This window comes from Dendropsophus ebraccatus, chromosome 12 (assembly GCF_027789765.1).
Source record: "Dendropsophus ebraccatus isolate aDenEbr1 chromosome 12, aDenEbr1.pat, whole genome shotgun sequence".
Lineage (NCBI taxonomy): Eukaryota > Metazoa > Chordata > Amphibia > Anura > Hylidae > Dendropsophus > Dendropsophus ebraccatus.
In genome coordinates this window covers 93,220,990-93,245,073 of record NC_091465.1, presented here as the reverse complement: position 1 = coordinate 93,245,073, position 24,084 = coordinate 93,220,990, and the positions used below count along the sequence as shown (strand labels likewise).

At 54.3% G+C, this 24,084-nt stretch overlaps 1 protein-coding gene across 1 annotated transcript in view; it reads left to right on the top strand.

Moving 5' to 3' along the window:
* The first annotated feature begins 7,472 nt into the window (after positions 1 to 7,472).
* Positions 7,473 to 24,084, top strand: part of FXYD3 (FXYD domain containing ion transport regulator 3) — a 39,503-nt gene continuing 22,891 nt past the window's right edge. The window contains exons 1-2 of the mRNA XM_069948284.1: positions 7,473 to 7,534; positions 7,725 to 7,756. The gene's annotated coding sequence lies outside the window, so the exon portion shown is untranslated. The remainder of the gene's footprint in view (positions 7,535 to 7,724; positions 7,757 to 24,084) is intronic.

Below are 24,084 nucleotides of genomic sequence, written 5' to 3'. Positions count from 1 at the left end.
AGGTCCCCATCTATCTCTGCTGCGGTCCATGTTTCTAGGGCACCATCTATCCATGTCGCGGTCCATGTCTCTAGGTCTCTGTGTATCCGTGTCACGGTCCATATCTTTAGATCATTGTTTATCTCTGTCGCGGTCCTTATCTCTAGGTAAATGTGTATCTGTGTCGTGGTCCATGTTTCTAGGTCATCGTTTATCCCTGTCGCAGTCCATGTCTCTAGGTCCCCATCTATCTCTGCTGCGGTCCATGTCTCTAGGTCACCATCTATCTCTGTTGTGGTCCATGTCTCTAGGTCACTGAGTATCCATGTTGCAGTCCATGTCTCTAGGTCAACGTCTATCTATGTCTTGGTCCATGTGTCTAGGTCACCGTCTATCCGTGTCGCTGTCCATGTCTCTAGGTCACCATCTATCTCTGTTGTGGTCCATGTCTCTAGGTCATTGTCTATCCCTGTCGCGGTCCATGTCTCTAGGTCATCGTCTATCCCTGTTGCAGTCCATGTCTCTAGGTCACCATCTATCTCTTTCATGGTCCATGTCTCTAGGTCACTGTCTTTCTGTGGTGCAGTCCATGTCTCTAGGTCACCATCTATCCGTGTCGTTGTGCATGTCTCTAGGTCACCATCTATCCGTGTCGTTGTGCATGTCTCTAGGTCACCATCTATCCATGTCACGGTCCATGTCTCTAGGTCACTGTGTATCCCTGTCGTGGTCCATGTCTCTAGGTCATTGTCTATCCCTGTCGTGGTCCATGTCTCTAGGTCACCAACTATCTCTGTCGTGGTCCATGTCTCTAGGTCAAGCTCTATCCCTGTCGTGGTCCATGTCTATAGGTCATCATCTATTCCTGTTGCAGTCCATGTCTCTAGGTCACCATCTATCTCTGTCATGGTCCATGTCTCTAGGTCACTGTGTATCTCTGTTGCGGGCCATGTCTCTAGGTCACTGTGTATCTCTGTCGTGGTTCATGTCTCTAGGTCATTGTCTATCTCTGTCGCGGTCCATGTCTCTAGGTCATCGTCTATCCATGTTGTGGTCCATATCTCTAGGTCACCGCTTATCTCTGTCGCGGTCCATGTCTCCAGGTCATCGTCTATCCCTGTTGCAGTCCATGTCTCTAGGTCATTGTCTATCCCTGTTGCAGTCCATGTCTGTAGGTCATCATCTATCCGTGTCGTGGTCCATATCTCTAGGTCACCGCTTATCTCTGTCCCGGTCCATGTCTCTAGATCATCGTCTATCCCTGTTGCAGTCCATGTCTCTAGATCATTGTCTATCCCTGTTGCAGTCCATGTCTCTAGGTCATCGTCTATCCCTGTCACGGTCCATGTCTCTAGGTCACCATCTATCTCTGTTGCGGTCCATGTCTCTAGGTCATCGTCTATCCCTGTCACGGTCCATGTCTCTAGGTCATCGTTTATCCCTGTCGCAGTCCATGTCTCTAGGTCATTGTCTATCCCTGTCGTGGTCCATGTCTCTAGGTCATCGTCTATCCCTGTCGTGGTCCATGTCTCTAGGTCACCAACTATCTCTGTCGTGTTCCATGTCTCTAGGTCAAGCTCTATCCCTGTCGTGGTCCATGTCTCTAGGTCATCATCTATTCCTGTTGCAGTCCATGTCTCTAGGTCACCATCTATCTCTGTCATGGTCCATGTCTCTAGGTCACTGTGTATCTCTGTCATGGTCCATGTCTCTAGGTCACCATCTATCTCTGTTGCGGGCCATATCTCTAGGTCACTGTGTATCTCTGTCGTGGTTCATGTCTCTAGGTCATTGTCTATCTCTGTCGTGGTCCATGTCTCTAGGTCATCGTCTATCCGTGTCGTGGTCCATATCTCTAGGTCACCGCTTATCTCTGTCGCGGTCCATGTCTCTAGGTCATTGTCTATCCCTGTTGCAGTCCATGTCTCTAGGTCATCGTCTATCCCTGTTGCAGTCCATGTCTCTAGGTCATTGTCTATCCCTGTTGCAGTCCATGTCTCTAGGTCATCGTCTATCCCTGTTTCAGTCCATGTCTCTAGGTCATCATCTATCCGTGTCGTGGTTCATATCTCTAGGTCACCGCTTATCTCTGTCGCGGTCCATGTCTCTAGGTCATTGTCTATCCCTGTTGCAGTCCATGTCTCTAGGTCATTGTCTATCCCTGTTGCAGTCCATGTCAATAGGTCATCGTCTATCCCTGTTGCAGTCTATGTCTCTAGGTCATTGTCTATCCCTGTTGCAGTCCATGTCTCTAGGTCCCCATCTATCTCTGTCGTGGTTCATGTCTCTAGGTCACTGCCTATCTCTGTTGCGGTCCATGTCTCTAGGTCATCGTCTATCCCTGTCACGGTCCATGTCTCTAGGTCATCGTTTATCCCTGTCGCAGTCCATGTCTCTAGGTCATTGTCTATCCCTGTCGTGGTCCATGTCTCTAGGTCATTGTCTATCCCTGTCGTGGTCCATGTCTCTAGGTCACCAACTATCTCTGTCGTGTTCCATGTCTCTAGGTCAAGCTCTATCCCTGTCGTGGTCCATGTCTCTAGGTCATCATCTATTCCTGTTGCAGTCCATGTCTCTAGGTCACCATCTATCTCTGTCATGGTCCATGTCTCTAGGTCACTGTGTATCTCTGTCATGGTCCATGTCTCTAGGTCACCATCTATCTCTGTTGCGGGCCATATCTCTAGGTCACTGTGTATCTCTGTCGTGGTTCATGTCTCTAGGTCATTGTCTATCTCTGTCGTGGTCCATGTCTCTAGGTCATCGTCTATCCGTGTCGTGGTCCATGTCTCTAGTTCACCGCTTATCTCTGTCGCGGTCCATGTCTCTAGGTCATTGTCTATCCCTGTTGCAGTCCATGTCTCTAGGTCATCGTCTATCCCTGTTGCAGTCCATGTCTCTAGGTCATTGTCTATCCCTGTTGCAGTCCATGTCTCTAGGTCATCGTCTATCCCTGTTTCAGTCCATGTCTCTAGGTCATCATCTATCCGTGTCGTGGTTCATATCTCTAGGTCACCGCTTATCTCTGTCGCGGTCCATGTCTCTAGGTCATTGTCTATCCCTGTTGCAGTCCATGTCTCTAGGTCATTGTCTATCCCTGTTGCAGTCCATGTCAATAGGTCATCGTCTATCCCTGTTGCAGTCTATGTCTCTAGGTCATTGTCTATCCCTGTTGCAGTCCATGTCTCTAGGTCCCCATCTATCTCTGTCGTGGTTCATGTCTCTAGGTCACTGCCTATCTCTGTCGCGGTCCATGCTTACATATCATGCTTCTCTCAGTCTTTTTTTTTAAACAAAACCAAAACTGGGTGGAAAACACAGAATCTGAGCAGATCTTTCCATTAGGCTGGAATTACACACAGCGGTTTTTGTGCCAAAACCAGAATTGGATCCAACAGAAAAGAGAAGCACAAATCCTTCCATTATATTTTCTATCCCAATCAAATTCATTTTTGGATTTGGCAACAAAACAGCCGGATGTGTTTTCAGCCTTTGGCTATGTTCTCACACAGGATTTTTCCTCAGTATTTTTTAACCAAAACCAGGAGTGGTTTGAAATCACAGAAAGACTATGTTCACACTAAGTAATTGTCGCAGAGAATGAACAGGTTAACTCTTTGGGTGGGTGGTGGAATCCACCAGCGCATAGAATGGAGTCTATAGGAAGGGCGGAGAGTAAAGCGTGAGTGTGCGGGGACCAGCGGCGTAATCCACAGGGACTTCTCCTTAGAGTGGACATAAGGCTATGTTTACACACTGCGGAAATATACTGTGTGTGAACATCGCCTAATAATTCTGCCGGTGGGTTCCTCTGAGGGACATCGCACAGAACCGGTTGTACGGCTCAGCCCTGCCTCAACAAGGTGCATTTTTTGGAAGGTTTTACACACATTTTTTCATAATACATTGCATTAGGGAGCTTGAAGTGCGTGGAGACCACAGGTGCAGAGCCGGCCTTAGGGTAGATGGCGCCCAACACACACACATATATATATATATATATATATATATACACATACATACAGGGCAGAGCTGCTGCTGTCCCTGTGGCTGTGCTGTTTCTGCAACAAAGTAGCTGTTCTTTTCCAATTTTAGACAACACTATTAAAGGAGTTATCCAGGATTCAAAAAGGCATGGCTACTTTCTTTCATAAACAGCTCCATCCCAGTCCTCAGGTTGTGTGTGGTATTACAACCCAGTTCCATTAATGTGAATAGAGACAAGCTGTAATACCACATACAACTAAAAAAATAATAATACATTAACATAAGCAAATGCTCAACACTAGATATAAGCAGTATGCCCTATACATGCCCCCAAATAGTAGTCAGCTCTGTGCCACCATATAAGCAGGGAACTGTACGTAGGTAGGAAGCAAACCAACGCGAAACCAACGCGAACCAACGCGAAAACGTCGTTGAGGGGTATATGGTGGCAGATACACAGCAGCAGTAACGGGTGAGTGCTCAGGATCACATGAATGTAATGTACTGTGAGGTTAGTTAGCCGGTACTATTTGTCCCAGTGTGGACGACGGTGAGAGTATTTATACTAGCCTATATATAGGGAGCCTTGAAACATATTTTGCACTAACCTAGATATTATAAAAATTTAAAAATCTACGTATTTATCTGTGTGCTTGTATACTGCCATCTGCTGGTCTTTTCTATTTATTGCAAATCGTTTTTTTGTATGTTATATTTTTATAATAAAGTATGTGGTTTTAAACTGTTAAACTAGCCTCAATATGGTTCTTGTTGTATAAAAAAAAGTTATAGGTAGCTGTAGGTAATTATAGGTAGCTGTAGGTAGGTAGTTATAGGTAGCTGTGGAAGTTGTAGGTAGATGTGGGTAGGTAGTTATAGGTAGCTGTGGTAGTAGTAGGTAGGTAGATGTGGGTAGCTGTAGGTAGTTATAGGTAGCTGTGGTAGTTGTAGGAGGGTAGTTGTAGGTAGGTAGTTGTAGGTAGGTAGATGTAGGTAGGTAGTTGTAGGTAGGTAGTTGTAGGTAGGTAGATGTAGGAAGGTAGTTGTAGGTAGGTAGTTGTAGGTAGCTGTAGGTGGGAAGTTGTAGGTAGGTAGTTATAGGTAGTTGTAGGTAGGTAGTTCGGCGATAGGGTAGAACAGACACAGCATGCATTATGTGACAGTGTTGTGCTGTGTATGTCCCGACCCGATCGCTCCCCCAGCTGGCCGCCCGGCACCCTGCTCCCGCAGACATACAGCGCTCCCGCAGACATACGGCGCTCCCGCAGACATACGGCGCTCCCGCAGACATACGGCACTCCCGCAGACATACGCCGCTCCCGCAGACATAGAGCGCTCCCGCAGACATACGCCGCTCCCGCAGACATAGAGCGCTCCCGCAGACATACGCCGCTCCCGCAGACATACAGCGCTCCCGCAGACATAGGGCGATCCCGCAGACATACGCCAATCCCGCAGACATAGGGCGCTCCCGCAGACATAGGGCGCTCCCGCAGACATACGCCGCTCCCGCAGACATACGGCGCTCCCGCAGACATACGGCGCTCCCGCAGACATACAGCGCTCCCGCAGACATACGCCGCTCCCGCAGACATAGGGCGCTCCCGCAGACATACGCCGCTCCCGCAGACATACGGCGCTCCCGCAGACATACGGCGCTCCCGCAGACATAGGGCGCTCCCGCAGACATACGGCGCTCCCGCAGACATACGGCGCTCCCGCAGACATACGGCGCTCCCGCAGACATAGAGCGCTCTCGCAGACATACGCCAATCCCGCAGACATAGGGCGCTCCCGCAGACATACGCCGCTCCCGCAGACATACGCCGCTCCCGCAGACATAGGGCGCTCCCGCAGACATACGGCGCTCCCACAGACATACGCCGCTCCCGCAGACATACGCCAATCCCGCAGACATAGGGCGCTCCCGCAGACATACGCCGCTCCCGCAGACATACGCCGCTCCCGCAGACATACGCCGCTCCCGCAGACACAGGGCGCTCCCGCAGACATACGGCGCTCCCGCAGACATACGGCGCTCCCGCAGACATACGGCGCTCCCGCAGACATACGGCGCTCCCGCTGACATACGGCGCTCCCGCTGACATAGGGCGATCCCACAGACATACGCCGCTCCCGCAGACATAGAGCGCTCCCGCAGACATTCGCCGCTCCCGCAGACATATGCCGCTCCCGCAGACATAGGGCGATCCCGCAGACATAGGGCGCTCCCGCAGACATAGAGCGCTCCCGCAGACATACGCCGATCCCGCAGACATACGCCGCTCCCGCAGACATAAGCCGATCCCGCAGACATAGAGCGCTCCCGCAGACATACGCCGCTCCCGCAGACATAGGGCGCTCCCGCAGACATACGCCGCTCCCGCAGACATACGCCGCTCCCGCAGACATACGCCGCTCCCGCAGACATACAGCGCTCCCGCAGACATACAGCGCTCCCGCAGACATACGCCGCTCCCGCAGACATACGCCGCTCCCGCAGACATACGGCGCTCCCGCAGACATAGGGCGATCCCGCAGACATAGGGCGATCCCGCAGACATACGGCGCTCCCGCAGACATACAGCGCTCCCGCAGACATACGCTGCTCCCGTAGACATAGAGCGCTCCCGCAGACATACGCTGCTCCCGCAGACATACGGCGCTCCCGCAGACATACGCCGCTCCCGCAGACATAGGGCGATCCCGCAGACATACGCCGCTCCCGCAGACATACGCCGCTCCCGCAGACATAGGGCGCTCCCGCAGACATAGAGCGCTCCCGCAGACATACAGCGCTCCCGCAGACATAGGGCGATCCCGCAGACATACGCCGCTCCCGCAGACATACGCCGCTCCCGCAGACATACGGCGCTCCCGCAGACATAGGGCGCTCCCGCAGACATAGGGCGCTCCCGCAGACATACGCCGCTCCCGCAGACATACGCCGCTCCCGCAGACATAGAGCGCTCCAGCAGACATACGGCGCTCCCGCAGACATACGGCGCTCCCGCAGACATAGGGCGCTCCCGCAGACATAGGGCGCTCCCGCAGACATACGCCGATCCCGCAGACATAGAGCGCTCCCGCAGACATACGCCGCTCCCGCAGACATACGCCGCTCCCGCAGACATACGCCGCTCCCGCAGACATACAGCGCTCCTTTCTACACCAGATAAGTATACAGAGCCGCCTCTATGGCTGATCCCCCTCCTGCAGACAGAGACAGCAGCACACGTTCCTATAGCTGGATGTGCAGCTGTCTCTTCTGCCCGAGCGCCCCCTGCTGGCCGCCCCTAGGATACTGCCCTGCACGGGCGTCCTGGTATGTGCCACACAGGGCAGTCCTGCGTCTTTCTGGGCAGTCCTGCGTCTTTCTGGGCAGTCCTGCGTCTTTTAATCCAAATAGAAACTTTTGATGATTCAGCTAAATCCGACCCCGGAGGGGTTAATGCAGCGTCCTGAGAGGGCGGAGGAGTCAGCGGGGCGGGGCCTCTGGGGCTTGTTCACACCTGCAGCACAGAGAAGGGCGCCTCACTTCATCTCCCATCTCTGGATTAAGTGCAGCCTCTCCTCTCCCCATCTCATCCTCCGGTGAGTGCAGCCTCTCCTCTCCTCTCCCCATCTCATCCTCCGGTGAGTGCAGCCTCTCCTCTCCCCATCTCATCCTCCAGTGAGTGCAGCCTCTCCTCTCCCCATCTCATCCTCCGGTGAGTGCAGCCTCTCCTCTCCCCATCTCATCCTCCGGTGAGTGCAGCCTCTCCTCTCCCGATCTCCTCTCATCCCCCCGGTGAGTGCAGCCTCTCCTCTCCCCATCTCATCCTCCGGTGAGTGCAGCCTCTCCTCTCCCCATCTCATCCCCCTGGTGAGTGCAGCCTCTCCTCTCCCCCATCTCATCCCCCTGGTGAGTGCAGCCTCTCCTCTCCCCCATCTCATCCCATCCTCCGGTGAGTGCAGCCTCTCCTCTCCCCCATCTCATCCCATCCTCCGGTGAGTGCAGCCTCTCCTCTCCCCCATCTCATCCCATCCTCCGGTGAGTGCAGCCTCTCCTCTCCCCCATCTCATCCCATCCTCCGGTGAGTGCAGCCTCTCCTCTCCCCCATCTCATCCCATCCTCCGGTGAGTGCAGCCTCTCCTCTCCCCCATCTCATCTCATCCCATCCTCCGGTGAGTGCAGCCTCTCCTCTCCCCCATCTCATCTCATCCCATCCTCCGGTGAGTGCAGCCTCTCCTCTCCCCCATCTCATCTCATCCCATCCTCCGGTGAGTGCAGCCTCTCCTCTCCCCCATCTCATCCCATCCCATCCTCCGGTGAGTGCAGCCTCTCCTCTCCCCCATCTCATCTCATCCCATCCTCCGGTGAGTGCAGCCTCTCCTCTCCCCCATCTCATCTCATCCCATCCTCCGGTGAGTGCAGCCTCTCCTCTCCCCCATCTCATCTCATCCCATCCTCCGGTGAGTGCAGCCTCTCCTCTCTTCCATCTCATCTCATCCCATCCTCCGTGAGTGCAGCCTCTCCTCTCTTCCATCTCATCTCATCCCATCCTCCGGTGAGTGCAGCCTCTCCTCTCTTCCATCTCATCTCATCCCATCCTCCGGTGAGTGCAGCCTCTCCTCTCTTCCATCTCATCTCATCCCATCCTCCGGTGAGTGCAGCCTCTCCTCTCTTCCATCTCATCTCATCCCATCCTCCGGTGAGTGCAGCCTCTCCTCTCCCCCATCTCATCTCATCCCATCCTCCGGTGAGTGCAGCCTCTCCTCTCCCCCATCTCATCTCATCCCATCCTCCGGTGAGTGCAGCCTCTCCTCTCCCCCATCTCACCTCATCCTCCGGTGAGTGCAGCCTCTCCTCTCCCCCATCTCATCTCATCCCATCCTCCGGTGAGTGCAGCCTCTCCTCTCCCCCATCTCATCTCATCCCATCCTCCGGTGAGTGCAGCCTCTCCTCTCCCCCATCTCATCTCATCCCATCCTCCGGTGAGTGCAGCCTCTCCTCTCCCCCATCTCATCTCATCCCATCCTCCGGTGAGTGCAGCCTCTCCTCTCCCCCATCTCATCTCATCCCATCCTCCGGTGAGTGCAGCCTCTCCTCTCCCCCATCTCATCTCATCCCCATCCTCCGGTGAGTGCAGCCTCTCCTCTCCCCCATCTCATCTCATCCCATCCTCCGGTGAGTGCAGCCTCTCCTCTCCCCCATCTCATCCCATCCCATCCTCCGGTGAGTGCAGCCTCTCCTCTCCCCCATCTCATCTCATCCCATCCTCCGGTGAGTGCAGCCTCTCCTCTCCCCCATCTCATCTCATCCCATCCTCCGGTGAGTGCAGCCTCTCCTCTCCCCCATCTCATCTCATCCCATCCTCCGGTGAGTGCAGCCTCTCCTCTCCCCCATCTCATCCCATCCCATCCTCCGGTGAGTGCAGCCTCTCCTCTCCCCCATCTCATCTCATCCCATCCTCCGGTGAGTGCAGCCTCTCCTCTCCCCCATCTCATCCATCCCATCCTCCGGTGAGTGCAGCCTCTCCTCTCCCCCATCTCATCCCATCCCATCCTCCGGTGAGTGCAGCCTCTCCTCTCCCCCATCTCATCCCATCCCATCCTCCGGTGAGTGCAGCCTCTCCTCTCCCCCATCTCATCCCATCCCATCCTCCGGTGAGTGCAGCCTCTCCTCTCCCCCATCTCATCCCATCCCATCCTCCGGTGAGTGCAGCCTCTCCTCTCCCCCATCTCATCCCATCCCATCCTCCGGTGAGTGCAGCCTCTCCTCTCCCCCATCTCATCCCATCCCATCCTCCGGTGAGTGCAGCCTCTCCTCTCCCCATCTCATCCCATCCATCCTCCGGTGAGTGCAGCCTCTCCTCTCCCCCATCTCATCCCATCCCATCCTCCGGTGAGTGCAGCCTCTCCTCTCCCCCATCTCATCCCATCCCATCCTCCGGTGAGTGCAGCCTCTCCTCTCCCCCATCTCATCCCATCCCATCCTCCGGTGAGTGCAGCCTCTCCTCTCCCCCATCTCATCCCATCCCATCCTCCGGTGAGTGCAGCCTCTCCTCTCCCCCATCTCATCCCATCCCATCCTCCGGTGAGTGCAGCCTCTCCTCTCCCCCATCTCATCCCATCCCATCCTCCGGTGAGTGCAGCCTCTCCTCTCCCCCATCTCATCCCATCCCATCCTCCGGTGAGTGCAGCCTCTCCTCTCCCCCATCTCATCCCATCCCATCCTCCGGTGAGTGCAGCCTCTCCTCTCCCCCATCTCATCCCATCCCATCCTCCGGTGAGTGCAGCCTCTCCTCTCCCCCATCTCATCCCATCCCATCCTCCGGTGAGTGCAGCCTCTCCTCTCCCCCATCTCATCCCATCCCATCCTCCGGTGAGTGCAGCCTCTCCTCTCCCCCATCTCATCCCATCCCATCCTCCGGTGAGTGCAGCCTCTCCTCTCCCCCATCTCATCCATCCCATCCTCCGGTGAGTGCAGCCTCTCCTCTCCCCCATCTCATCCCATCCCATCCTCCGGTGAGTGCAGCCTCTCCTCTCCCCCATCTCATCCCATCCATCCTCCGGTGAGTGCAGCCTCTCCTCTCCCCCATCTCATCCCATCCCATCCTCCGGTGAGTGCAGCCTCTCCTCTCCCCCATCTCATCCCATCCCATCCTCCGGTGAGTGCAGCCTCTCCTCTCCCCCATCTCATCCCATCCCATCCTCCGGTGAGTGCAGCCTCTCCTCTCCCCCATCTCATCCCATCCCATCCTCCGGTGAGTGCAGCCTCTCCTCTCCCCCATCTCATCCCATCCCATCCTCCGGTGAGTGCAGCCTCTCCTCTCCCCCATCTCATCCCATCCCATCCTCCGGTGAGTGCAGCCTCTCCTCTCCCCCATCTCATCCCATCCCATCCTCCGGTGAGTGCAGCCTCTCCTCTCCCCCATCTCATCCCATCCCATCCTCCGGTGAGTGCAGCCTCTCCTCTCCCCCATCTCATCCCATCCCATCCTCCGGTGAGTGCAGCCTCTCCTCTCCCCCATCTCATCCCATCCCATCCTCCGGTGAGTGCAGCCTCTCCTCTCCCCCATCTCATCCCATCCCATCCTCCGGTGAGTGCAGCCTCTCCTCTCCCCCATCTCATCCCATCCCATCCTCCGGTGAGTGCAGCCTCTCCTCTCCCCCATCTCATCCCATCCCATCCTCCGGTGAGTGCAGCCTCTCCTCTCCCCCATCTCATCCCATCCCATCCTCCGGTGAGTGCAGCCTCTCCTCTCCCCCATCTCATCCCATCCCATCCTCCGGTGAGTGCAGCCTCTCCTCTCCCCCATCTCATCCCATCCCATCCTCCGGTGAGTGCAGCCTCTCCTCTCCCCCATCTCATCCCATCCCATCCTCCGGTGAGTGCAGCCTCTCCTCTCCCCCATCTCATCCCATCCCATCCTCCGGTGAGTGCAGCCTCTCCTCTCCCCCATCTCATCCCATCCCATCCTCCGGTGAGTGCAGCCTCTCCTCTCCCCCATCTCATCCCATCCCATCCTCCGGTGAGTGCAGCCTCTCCTCTCCCCATCTCATCCCATCCCATCCTCCGGTGAGTGCAGCCTCTCCTCTCCCCCATCTCATCCCATCCCATCCTCCGGTGAGTGCAGCCTCTCCTCTCCCCCATCTCATCCCATCCCATCCTCCGGTGAGTGCAGCCTCTCCTCTCCCCCATCTCATCCCATCCCATCCTCCGGTGAGTGCAGCCTCTCCTCTCCCCCATCTCATCCATCCCATCCTCCGGTGAGTGCAGCCTCTCCTCTCCCCCATCTCATCCCATCCCATCCTCCGGTGAGTGCAGCCTCTCCTCTCCCCATCTCATCCCATCCCATCCTCCGGTGAGTGCAGCCTCTCCTCTCCCCCATCTCATCCCATCCCATCCTCCGGTGAGTGCAGCCTCTCCTCTCCCCCATCTCATCCCATCCCATCCTCCGGTGAGTGCAGCCTCTCCTCTCCCCCATCTCATCCCATCCCATCCTCCGGTGAGTGCAGCCTCTCCTCTCCCCCATCTCATCCCATCCCATCCTCCGGTGAGTGCAGCCTCTCCTCTCCCCCATCTCATCCCATCCCATCCTCCGGTGAGTGCAGCCTCTCCTCTCCCCCATCTCATCCCATCCCATCCTCCGGTGAGTGCAGCCTCTCCTCTCCCCCATCTCATCCCATCCCATCCTCCGGTGAGTGCAGCCTCTCCTCTCCCCCATCTCATCCCATCCCATCCTCCGGTGAGTGCAGCCTCTCCTCTCCCCCATCTCATCCCATCCCATCCTCCGGTGAGTGCAGCCTCTCCTCTCCCCCATCTCATCCCATCCCATCCTCCGGTGAGTGCAGCCTCTCCTCTCCCCATCTCATCCCATCCCATCCTCCGGTGAGTGCAGCCTCTCCTCTCCCCCATCTCATCCCATCCCATCCTCCGGTGAGTGCAGCCTCTCCTCTCCCCCATCTCATCCCATCCCATCCTCCGGTGAGTGCAGCCTCTCCTCTCCCCCATCTCATCCCATCCCATCCTCCGGTGAGTGCAGCCTCTCCTCTCCCCCATCTCATCCCATCCCATCCTCCGGTGAGTGCAGCCTCTCCTCTCCCCCATCTCATCCCATCCCATCCTCCGGTGAGTGCAGCCTCTCCTCTCCCCCATCTCATCCCATCCCATCCTCCGGTGAGTGCAGCCTCTCCTCTCCCCCATCTCATCCATCCCATCCTCCGGTGAGTGCAGCCTCTCCTCTCCCCCATCTCATCCCATCCCATCCTCCGGTGAGTGCAGCCTCTCCTCTCCCCATCTCATCCCATCCCATCCTCCGGTGAGTGCAGCCTCTCCTCTCCCCCATCTCATCCCATCCCATCCTCCGGTGAGTGCAGCCTCTCCTCTCCCCCATCTCATCCCATCCCATCCTCCGGTGAGTGCAGCCTCTCCTCTCCCCCATCTCATCCCATCCCATCCTCCGGTGAGTGCAGCCTCTCCTCTCCCCCATCTCATCCCATCCCATCCTCCGGTGAGTGCAGCCTCTCCTCTCCCCCATCTCATCCCATCCCATCCTCCGGTGAGTGCAGCCTCTCCTCTCCCCCATCTCATCCCATCCCATCCTCCGGTGAGTGCAGCCTCTCCTCTCCCCCATCTCATCCCATCCCATCCTCCGGTGAGTGCAGCCTCTCCTCTCCCCCATCTCATCCCATCCCATCCTCCGGTGAGTGCAGCCTCTCCTCTCCCCATCTCATCCCATCCCATCCTCCGGTGAGTGCAGCCTCTCCTCTCCCCCATCTCATCCATCCCATCCTCCGGTGAGTGCAGCCTCTCCTCTCCCCCATCTCATCCCATCCCATCCTCCGGTGAGTGCAGCCTCTCCTCTCCCCCATCTCATCCCATCCCATCCTCCGGTGAGTGCAGCCTCTCCTCTCCCCATCTCATCCCATCCCATCCTCCGGTGAGTGCAGCCTCTCCTCTCCCCCATCTCATCCCATCCCATCCTCCGGTGAGTGCAGCCTCTCCTCTCCCCCATCTCATCCATCCCATCCTCCGGTGAGTGCAGCCTCTCCTCTCCCCCATCTCATCCCATCCCATCCTCCGGTGAGTGCAGCCTCTCCTCTCCCCCATCTCATCCCATCCCATCCTCCGGTGAGTGCAGCCTCTCCTCTCCCCCATCTCATCCCATCCCATCCTCCGGTGAGTGCAGCCTCTCCTCTCCCCCATCTCATCCCATCCCATCCTCCGGTGAGTGCAGCCTCTCCTCTCCCCCATCTCATCCCATCCCATCCTCCGGTGAGTGCAGCCTCTCCTCTCCCCCATCTCATCCCATCCCATCCTCCGGTGAGTGCAGCCTCTCCTCTCCCCCATCTCATCCCATCCCATCCTCCGGTGAGTGCAGCCTCTCCTCTCCCCCATCTCATCCCATCCCATCCTCCGGTGAGTGCAGCCTCTCCTCTCCCCCATCTCATCCCATCCCATCCTCCGGTGAGTGCAGCCTCTCCTCTCCCCCCATCTCATCCCATCCCATCCTCCGGTGAGTGCAGCCTCTCCTCTCCCCCATCTCATCCCATCCCATCCTCCGGTGAGTGCAGCCTCTCCTCTCCCCCATCTCATCCCATCCCATCCTCCGGTGAGTGCAGCCTCTCCTCTCCCCCATCTCATCCCATCCCATCCTCCGGTGAGTGCAGCCTCTCCTCTCCCCCATCTCATCCCATCCCATCCTCCGGTGAGTGCAGCCTCTCCTCTCCCCCATCTCATCCCATCCCATCCTCCGGTGAGTGTGTGGTGTACCCCCAGGGTGTTATGTCGGAGGATCAGCTGGTCACTTGCTGGGTGGTGAGGTGTGACACCAGTTCTATGTGGGTTGGCCGAGATACAGCCGGGCCCAGTGATGTTATGTGGTGACGCCAGTGCCGGGGGCACACAGGTATGGTGGCACACCTGCTTTTATTTTATAGGGCCGGTTGCACCTTGTTCCCCTGTGGACAGTGTGCTGCCGGTTGCTATGGGGTCCCTTGGGATGATATCACGGTGGTCTGGAGTGGTGTAGTGACCCTCCCGGACTATCAGTACTGTCACCCATAAAATGGGGAAGTGTCCCAAGGCTGTAGTGTACACTGTGTCGGTGTGGGGTGAAGAGTCACAGAGTCTCTTTAGCATAAATAAAAGTTCTGGTGTGCAGCAGGTTATACAGCTGTGCCTTGTCAGGGTATAAAACACTTGATAGTTCCCTTGATAAAACACTTGATAAGACGTTTTTAATAGAAATACAGCAAGGAGTACAGTCTTGCTGATGAGTAGAGTGCTGAGAGATACAGTCAGAGTAGCAGAGAGGAGGATGTCATGAGAGTCTCAACGCAAGTAGTACTGTGCTCTGCCGGGATGTTGGAGGATGAGGTAGAAGAATACTTAGAAGAAGAGAATACTTGTGCCCGTCTATTGACCTTTAAGTCTTCACACCACCTAATACCCACCAGTATTGGGGGACCCGTCCTATGAGGGCGACACAAGGCCCTGTTACCTGGGATGAGCAGATTGCTGAGGGTTCCCTGCTGACCACTGCGCTGTGAGATAGAGTTCCTAGGCTCTTAGCAACTTTGCTCTATCCGGATCAGTTCCTAGCTTACTGCTGTCTGTGGATACTGTCCTGCGCTGTGACTCCCCTAGTCCACGGTGTGGGTTGAGAATATCTCGGACTTGTCCTCTCCTGTAGGAGTTTAACACTGCATAGTGTTGTGTAGAGTAAGCTGAGAAGAAACTGTGAGCTATGTCTTGTCTTGCTTCCTACCCACACGGGTTCTGACTAAGACTGACCCTTGAAAGTAAGGGGACCTGGCAGAGGGCCGGGGCCCAGAGAGGACCACTGTAGAGAGCTGTCTGGCTTGTGTCCTTCCTCTACAATGTCCAACACGAAAGAGACATGCACCTCCTCTACCCATGTGACTTCCTTCCTCAGCGTATTTAAGGTGCACTGTGAGTGGGTGAAGAGTGCAGTAGAAAAAGTAAAGAAAGAGATGATAGGACAGAAGAAGAAATATTCCCATAGGTTCACAGATCCATATGACACATGACCAAACAATAACCCCTTACACACTTCAGCTGTGCAGCATCTGAATACATACATCTAGAACAGCGACATCTAGGGGGAAACTTTATCACTACCTTCATCACCACTTACAACAAGTACAGGCTTTTACAAAGGATGTAACCAATAGCAACACCCATGGTGGGACACCACAAGTGCAGCCTCTGCCCCCACGGTGAGTGCAGCCTCTGCACGCCCGATCTCATCCCCCGGTGAGTGCAGCTCTGAAGGCTGCCTGTATATTCTTACCTGGTGATATGTCCCTATTGCACAGGAGAGGCCGCCAGTTTTCTCTTGTCTTTCTCCATAGTGCAGTTAGTCTTTTGCTCCATGGCTGGTGAGATAGTTAGCAGCATTTCCCGCCCCCATAGCGCTGATCTGGCCCATTCCCACTAGAGATGTCTGTGCAGTCCTTGCTGTATATATAGTTAGTGATGTCCCTATATCATTAGTGATGTCTGTGCAGTCCTTGCTGTATATATAGTTAGTGATGTCCCTATATCATTAGTGATGTCTGTGCAGTCCTTGCTGTATATATAGTTAGTGATGTCCCTATATCATTAGTGATGTCTGTGCAGTCCTTGCTGTATATATAGTTAGTGATGTCTGTGCAGTCCTTGCTGTATATAGCACTCTGTGTAATGGTGACGGGCTTCTGACAGCTAATGACCGTGTATAGAAAGTTCATATATACCTTTCGGCGATTCCTGGTGTCTTCTGGGCTTCTTCCTGCTCCTCGTTGCCACAGATGTAACTTCAGAGCCGATCTCTGAATTGACAGGCTTCTCAGCCAGTCACTGGCCAAGACGGACAGTGGACGGTTATCACGTGGGTAGAGTAATGGCCCTATTCCACGGGTCGTTTTAGAGGAGCAAACGAGCGCTATTAGCGCTCGTTTGCTCCTCGTTCGCCGCTTGCTGCCGCCGCTATTCAACGCGGGTGAGTGCGGGAGGGGCGGCGGGGAGCTGCAGGGGGGCTGCCCGGGGGATCGCTGATCGTCCGGGCAGCCCATAGGATATTGCAGCATCTGCTGCCGACGCTCCTATTCAACGGAGCGACGGCAGCAGATCGCTGCTATATCAGTCGCTTGTTTTTCAACATGTTGAAAAACAAGCGACTGCAACGATCAGCCGACATGAACGATGTCGGCTGATCGTTGCACTCTATTGCACGGAACGATTATCGTCCGTAGCGGTCGATATCGTCCGAAAACGAACGATAATCGTTCCGTGGAATAGGGCCTTAAGTGTAGAGGTCTTTGGTCTTTAGACTCTGTAGAGCTAGGACACACCCAACAGTTTTCCTTCAAGTAACCTTACTTGGCACTATGCAGTGTTAAAACCTTTACAGGAGAGGACCAGTCAGAGATCATCTCAACCCACATCGTGGACTAGGAGAGTCATAGTGTAGGACAGTATCCACAAAGGCAGAAAGCCAGGAACTGATCCAGATAGAGCAAAGTTGCCAAGAGCCTATGAACTCTATCCCGCAGCGCGGTTGTCAGCATAAAACCCTGAGGTTGAGACTCTCATGACATCCTCCTCTCTGCTACTCATCACATCAGCACGACTGTACTCCTCACTGTATTCCTATCACAGATCTGGACGACATCCTCCTCTCTGATTCTTCCTCATATCCCTCAGCACGACTGTACCTCTCAATAAATCAGCATTCAGATCTGTAGTGAGTATAAAGTGTCCTATCAAGTATAAAGTACTCTGTTAATGTAAAGCTGTATGTTCTGCTGCACACCTTCAGAGTAACCAAGATTTTATTTATGGTAAAGAGACTCTGTGATTCTTCGTCTCACACCAACACAGTATACACACACTCTTTGGGACATTTCCCCTTTCTGTGGGTGGCAGTACCGATAGTCCGGGAGGGTCACTACACCACTCTGGACCACCGTGATATCATCCCAAGGGACCCCATAGCAGCCCAGCAGGACACTGGCCACAGGGGAACAAGGTACAACCGGCCTTCTAAAATAAAAGCAGGTGTGCCATCATACCTGTGTGCCCAACCGGCACTGGCGTCACGACATAACACACTAGGGTCAGTGTATATAGCTGAGTGTAAGTGCAGGCACATTATAGCAGCAGTGTATATAGCTGAGTGTAAGTGCAGGCACATTATAGCAGCAATGTATATAGCTGAGTGTAAGTGCAGGCACATTATAGCAGGAATGGACAGGATGGGAAACACAAGGGCGGACAGAGACTGCAGGGGGCGTGAAGGAATGAGCAGGGCAGATGTGGGCACATACATGCAGCGCTCTCTGTCCGGGGAGAGAGGGGTTACAGCTATGGAGAGATTACCCCCCCACAGTCCTGTCCCCTGATGTTATCCCCAGCCTGAAGTGGATCTGCTATGATTTGGAAGGTGAGGGAGACTTCCTGGGTCAGAGTACAGGGCTGTAGACCCCGCTATGCAGACCATTCCCCTCCCCCACTCCCCCACCCACCCAGTACAGGGAGCTCTTACACCAAAGCAATGCTCTTACACCAAGTCACAATTTTGAAAAACTGTGAGCTCTTATACCAAAACGCTCTCAATCCAAGTTACTCTTAAACCGAGGTACCACTGTGTGTGTGTGTGTGTATACATGGCATTATATATATATATTATGCACACGCAATGCGTGTATATCCATCCACTCTCTGTGTATTATTGGGAATGATGTGTGCGGTGGATGAGGCAGTGTCGCAGGATGGCGGGGGATTCTTGCAGCCGTGTTCAGTAGATGGGACGTTGTTTCTGTCGGGGTGATGCTGTAGCTCAGTAGTCAGTATTGCATTTGATAGGCTCAGATACGTGGTTGTTACCTGCGGCATTGGATCACGTTACGTTCTTGGCACAGGGTGTGTCTCTCCGTCCCACCCATTGTTCTGTATAATTTATTGTTTAACCCTTTCAGGACCGGCTGTAGGGACCCAGAACTAGTAGGGAATTCCTTAAAGAGGACCTGTCACCCCCCACTAGAGCCCCCTATACTTACCTGATCGCGCCGGGTCCCGCTTCTTGACCCGGTCCGGTGACGGAGATTTCAGTGCCCGACGCGCGTGGTCCTGAGATGAGTCCGATGCCCATAGAGAATGAATGGAGCGTCGGACTCGCCATTCATTCTCTACGAGCGTCGGACTCCTCAGGACCACGCGCTTCGGGCGCTGAAATCTCAGTCACCGGACCGGATCAAGAAGCGGGACCCGGCGCGATCAAGTAAGTATAGGGGGCTCTAGCGGGGGGTCGGCAGTTCCCTTTAAGGTTGTGTTGACGCAAATGGACATGATACTTGTACCCCACCTCCTAATCCTCAGGGCATCCAGGCACCATGTCTCCCCCCCTAACCCCCCCCCCCCTCCGCCTAATCCTCAGGGCATCTAGGTCCCATGTGCCCCCTGCCTAATCCTCCTCCTGCCCGCACTTACTGGAGATGAATACTCTCTGGCGGCGGCTCTGGAATGTAAATGTTCCCTATTGTTCCTGTATGTAGGGCAGGATCTGCCAGTGCCAAGTCCTGTGCCAACATCCTGCCCTGACTCCTCCTGATGCTGCCTCCGGCTCCAAAAACACTTGGCATCTGGGAGACTTGACCTGCAGGCACCCCAATCTTTTCCCCCTCCAGAAGTGTCTGTACATTCTTCTCATCCCCTCAGGGTCAGGGTCCTCATCTGACCCTAATGTATAGTACTCCAGAGCTGTGCTCACGTATGTTACATCCTATATTATACCCCAGAGCTGCACTCACTATTCAGCTGGTGGGGTCACTGTGTATATTATTAGAGTCTCAGGGGGAGGTGGGGAGGGGTCTTGTTTCCTCCCCTCTAGCGATAGGTCTCTGCTTGCTGCTGTTTAACACCCGACCACTTTCCATGTTTGTATTTTTGTCATCTTCTTGGTCGCAGCGTCACTTGGATTTGTGGATGCAGGTGTCATTTCTACCAAATAATGTATAATATAGTATATACCTGTAGGGATCAGGATAGAGGGGGATCCCCATCATATATGATATAGTATATACCTGTAGGGATCAGGATACAGGGGGATCCCCATCATATATGATATAGTATATACCTGTAGGGATCAGGATACAGGGGGATCCCCATCATATATAATATAGTATATACCTGTAGGGATCAGGATACAGGGGGATTCCCATCATATATAATATAGTATATACCTGTAGGGATCAGAATACAGGGGTAACCCCATCATATATAATATAGTATATACCTGTAGGGATCAGGATACAGGGGGATTCCCATCATATATAATATAGTATATACCTGTAGGGATCAGAATACAGGGGTAACCCCATCATATATAATATAGTATATACCTGTAGGGATCAGGATACAGGGGGTAACCCCATCATATATGATATAGTATATACCTGTAGGGATCAGGATACAGGGGGTAACCCCATCATATATGATATAGTATATACCTGTAGGGATCAGGATACAGGGGTAACCCCATCATATATGATATAGTATATACCTGTAGGGATCAGGATACAGGGGGTAACCCCATCATATATAATATAGTATATACCTGTAGGGATCAGGATACAGGGGGTAACCCCATCATATATGATATAGTATATACCTGTAGGGATCAGGATACAGGGGGTAACCCCATCATATATGATATAGTATATACCTGTAGGGATCAGGATACAGGGGTAACCCCATCATATATGATATAGTATATACCTGTAGGGATCAGGATACAGGGGTAACCCCATCATATATGATATAGTATATACCTGTAGGGATCAGGATACAGGGGGTAACCCCATCATATATGATATAGTATATACCTGTAGGGATCAGGATACAGGGGGTAACCCCATCATATATGATATAGTATATACCTGTAGGGATCAGGATACAGGGGGGGGGTAACTCCATCATATATAATATAGTATATACCTGTAGGGATCAGGATACAGGGGGGGGTAACTCCATCATTTATGATATAGTATATACCTGTAGGGATCAGGATACGGGTGGTGGATATGGGAGTGACCTGAGCTGCTCAGCACCTCTTTGCCCCTCCCCCTCCGGCTTCTGTCGCAATGTTTCCTCACACTTAATGACTGGTGATAACTGGTCGGTGCCGGATCTGCCGGTAACAATGAAGTGATCCCTGACACATTGTTGTGTAATCCTCTCATGTGTCCAGGAGATTGAGCTGTACTTGCTGAGAGTTGTAGTAGCTGTCGGACGGGCGGCCATGTTCCCCAGTGACTGTCTGCCCTGTATACTAATCCCTTCTCTTTGTCTTCGCCGTTTCCTTTCTCGTCTTTCTCTTGGTGGATTCCTGATTTGCCCCCAGTAACTATGGAGGCTCCGCACATCGCACCGTGACATCACATGACTGGGCTTTCTCTACAGCAGCGCCCCTAATGTCTTTGGGGTTTCTCTGGTACTGCAGCTCGGCCTTTTCTAGGTGAATGGGGATAAACTGCAGTACCAGCCCTCACTATACTGTACTGCAGAGCCCTCCTCCCCCTCACTATACTGTACTGCAGAGCCCTCCCCCTCGCTATACTGTACTGCAGAGCCCTCCCCCCTCCTCACTATACTGTACTGCAGAGCCCTCCTCCCTCCTCGCTATACTGTACTGCAGAGCCCTCCCCCTCGCTATACTGTACTGCAGAGCCCTCCCCCCTCCTCACTATACTGTACTGCAGAGCCCTCCTCCCTCCTCACTATACTGTACTGCAGAGCCCTCCCCCTCACTATACTGTACTGCAGAGCCCTCCTCCCTCCTCACTATACTGTACTGCAGAGCCCTCCTCCCTCCTCACTATACTGTACTGCAGAGCCCTCCCCCTCGCTATACTGTACTGCAGAGCCCTCCCCCCTCCTCACTATACTGTACTGCAGAGCCCTCCTCCCTCCTCACTATACTGTACTGCAGAGCCCTCCCCCCTCCTCACTATACTGTACTGCAGAGCCCTCCCCCCTCCTCACTATACTGTACTGCAGAGCCCTCCCCCTCGCTATACTGTACCGCAGAGCCCTCCCCCCTCCTCACTATACTGTACTGCAGAGCCCTCCCCCCTCCTCACTATACTGTACTGCAGAGCCCTCCCCCCCCTCACTATACTGTACTGCAGAGCCCTCCTCCCTCCTCACTATACTGTACTGCAGAGCCCTCCCTCCTCGCTATACTGTACTGCAGAGCCCTCCTCCCTCCTCACTATACTGTACTGCAGAGCCCTCCCCCTCCTCACTATACTGTACTGCAGAGCCCTCCCCCTCCTCACTATACTGTACTGCAGAGCCCTCCCCCCTCCTCACTATACTGTACTGCAGAGCCCTCCCCCCTCCTCACTATACTGTACTGCAGAGCCCTCCCCCCTCCTCACTATACTGTACTGCAGAGCCCTCCCCCCTCCTCACTATACTGTACTGCAGAGCCCTCCCCCTCGCTATACTGTACTGCAGAGCCCTCCCCCCTCCTCACTATACTGTACTGCAGAGCCCTCCCCCTCGCTATACTGTACTGCAGAGCCCTCCCCCCTCCTCACTATACTGTACTGCAGAGCCCTCCCCCTCGCTATACTGCACTGCAGAGCCCTCCCCCCTCCTCACTATACTGCACTGCAGAGCCCTCCCCCCTCCTCACTATACTGTACTGCAGAGCCCTCCCCCTTCCTCCTCGCTATACTGTACTGCAGAGCCCTCCCCCTTCCTCCTCGCTATACTGTACTGCAGAGCCCTCCCCCCTCCTCACTATACTGTACTGCAGAGCCCTCCCCCTTCCTCCTCGCTATACTGTACTGCAGAGCCCTCCCCCTTCCTCCTCGCTATACTGTACTGCAGAGCCCTCCCCCTTCCTCCTCGCTATACTGTACTGCAGAGCCCTCCCCCCTCCTCGCTATACTGTACTGCAGAGCCCTCCCCCCTCCTCGCTATACTGTACTGCAGAGCCCTCCCCCCTCCTCGCTATACTGTACTGCAGAGCCCTCCCCCCTCCTCGCTATACTGTACTGCAGAGCCCTCCCCCTCCCTCCTCGCTATACTGTACTGCAGAGCCCTCCCCCCTCCCTCCTCGCTATACTGTACTGCAGAGCCCTCCCCCTCCCCCCTCGCTATACTGTACTGCAGAGCCCTCAGGTCCTGTCACCACACATGTTGGTATCTCTGGGAGCGGTGCAGCTTTTGTCCTCTGGCTGATCCCAGTATATAAGATAACCCTGCTGTACACAATAGACCTGATGAGTCCGGATCTGTCTGACCTGCTCCTGACCTGTGATACAACCTGCTGTGCCGCACACGGCTCTGCTTCCCGGGCTGCACAGTCAGTGAGTAAAAGTCCATCGATCTCTTAGGTTTAGGCCAATGGATGGCAGAGCCCACCCATTATATCCCCCTGAGCCTGCCGCTGTCTCAGGTAGTCCTGGTGTCCCCATTATATGCTCTCTCCAGCTCCCTGAAATCTGCGCTCCCCCCCCCCCCCCCCCCCCCCGACTCCCTGCCGTCACACCATGGCTGTAACACAAGACTGTATCTTGTTGGCTTTTGTGCAGCAGACTAGAACTGAGTGCTAGTGTTTAGCTTTTCATCAATTACTCCCAAATCCCCTCCAGTGTGAGGGGATAGAGGATCTATGTCCCTGATCTATCACAAGGAGACAGGATGTAGCTGCATCATATGGGATACACTGACCATCTATAGTGTGAGAGGACAGAGGATTCTATCACAAGGAGCTAGGATGAAGCTGCATCTAATAGGGATACACTGAGACTCTGTAGTGTGAGGAGGCAGAGGATCTATGTCCCTGATCTATCACAAGGAGATAAGAGGAAGCTGCATCTCATAGGAATACACGAAGACTCTGTGGTGTGAGGGGACAGAGGATCTATGTCCCTGATCTATCACAAGGAGACAGGATGTAGCTGCATCATATGGGATACACTGACCATCTATAGTGTGAGAGGACAGAGGATTCTATCACAAGGAGCTAGGATGAAGCTGCATCTAATAGGGATACACTGAGACTCTGTAGTGTGAGGGGACAGGGGATCTATCAGAAGGAGCTAGGATGAAGCTGCAATGGCATAGGTAACACAAGACTTTACAGTGTGAGTTATGGGACATCTCTGTGCTTCAGAGCATATACAGTGATGAATGGCCACTAGAGATGAGCGACCCTGGAGCAGCTGGAGTCCATCCGAACCCGATCGTTCGGCATGTGATTAGCTGTGGCTGCTGAACTTGGATAAAGCCCTAAGGCTATGTGGGAATCCTGGATATAGTCATTGGCAGTATCCATGTTTTCCAGACAACCTTAGAGCTTTATCCAAGTTCAGCAGCCACCGCTAATAATACCGAATGTTCAGATCGACTCGAACCCGGTTCTCTCATCTCTACTGGCCACCTGACCTGACTCTTAGCAGGAGTCCGGCTCCAGTATAAGTCTGTGAAGGCTGTTTGTGGTTTAGACTATAATGCGTTCGCTGCGTCCATCTTCAGTTGGTTGCACATCGTTTTGCTGGATCACATTTTGACTGTCATCCAGAACTTGCGAAAAACTGTGCCAACCTTTC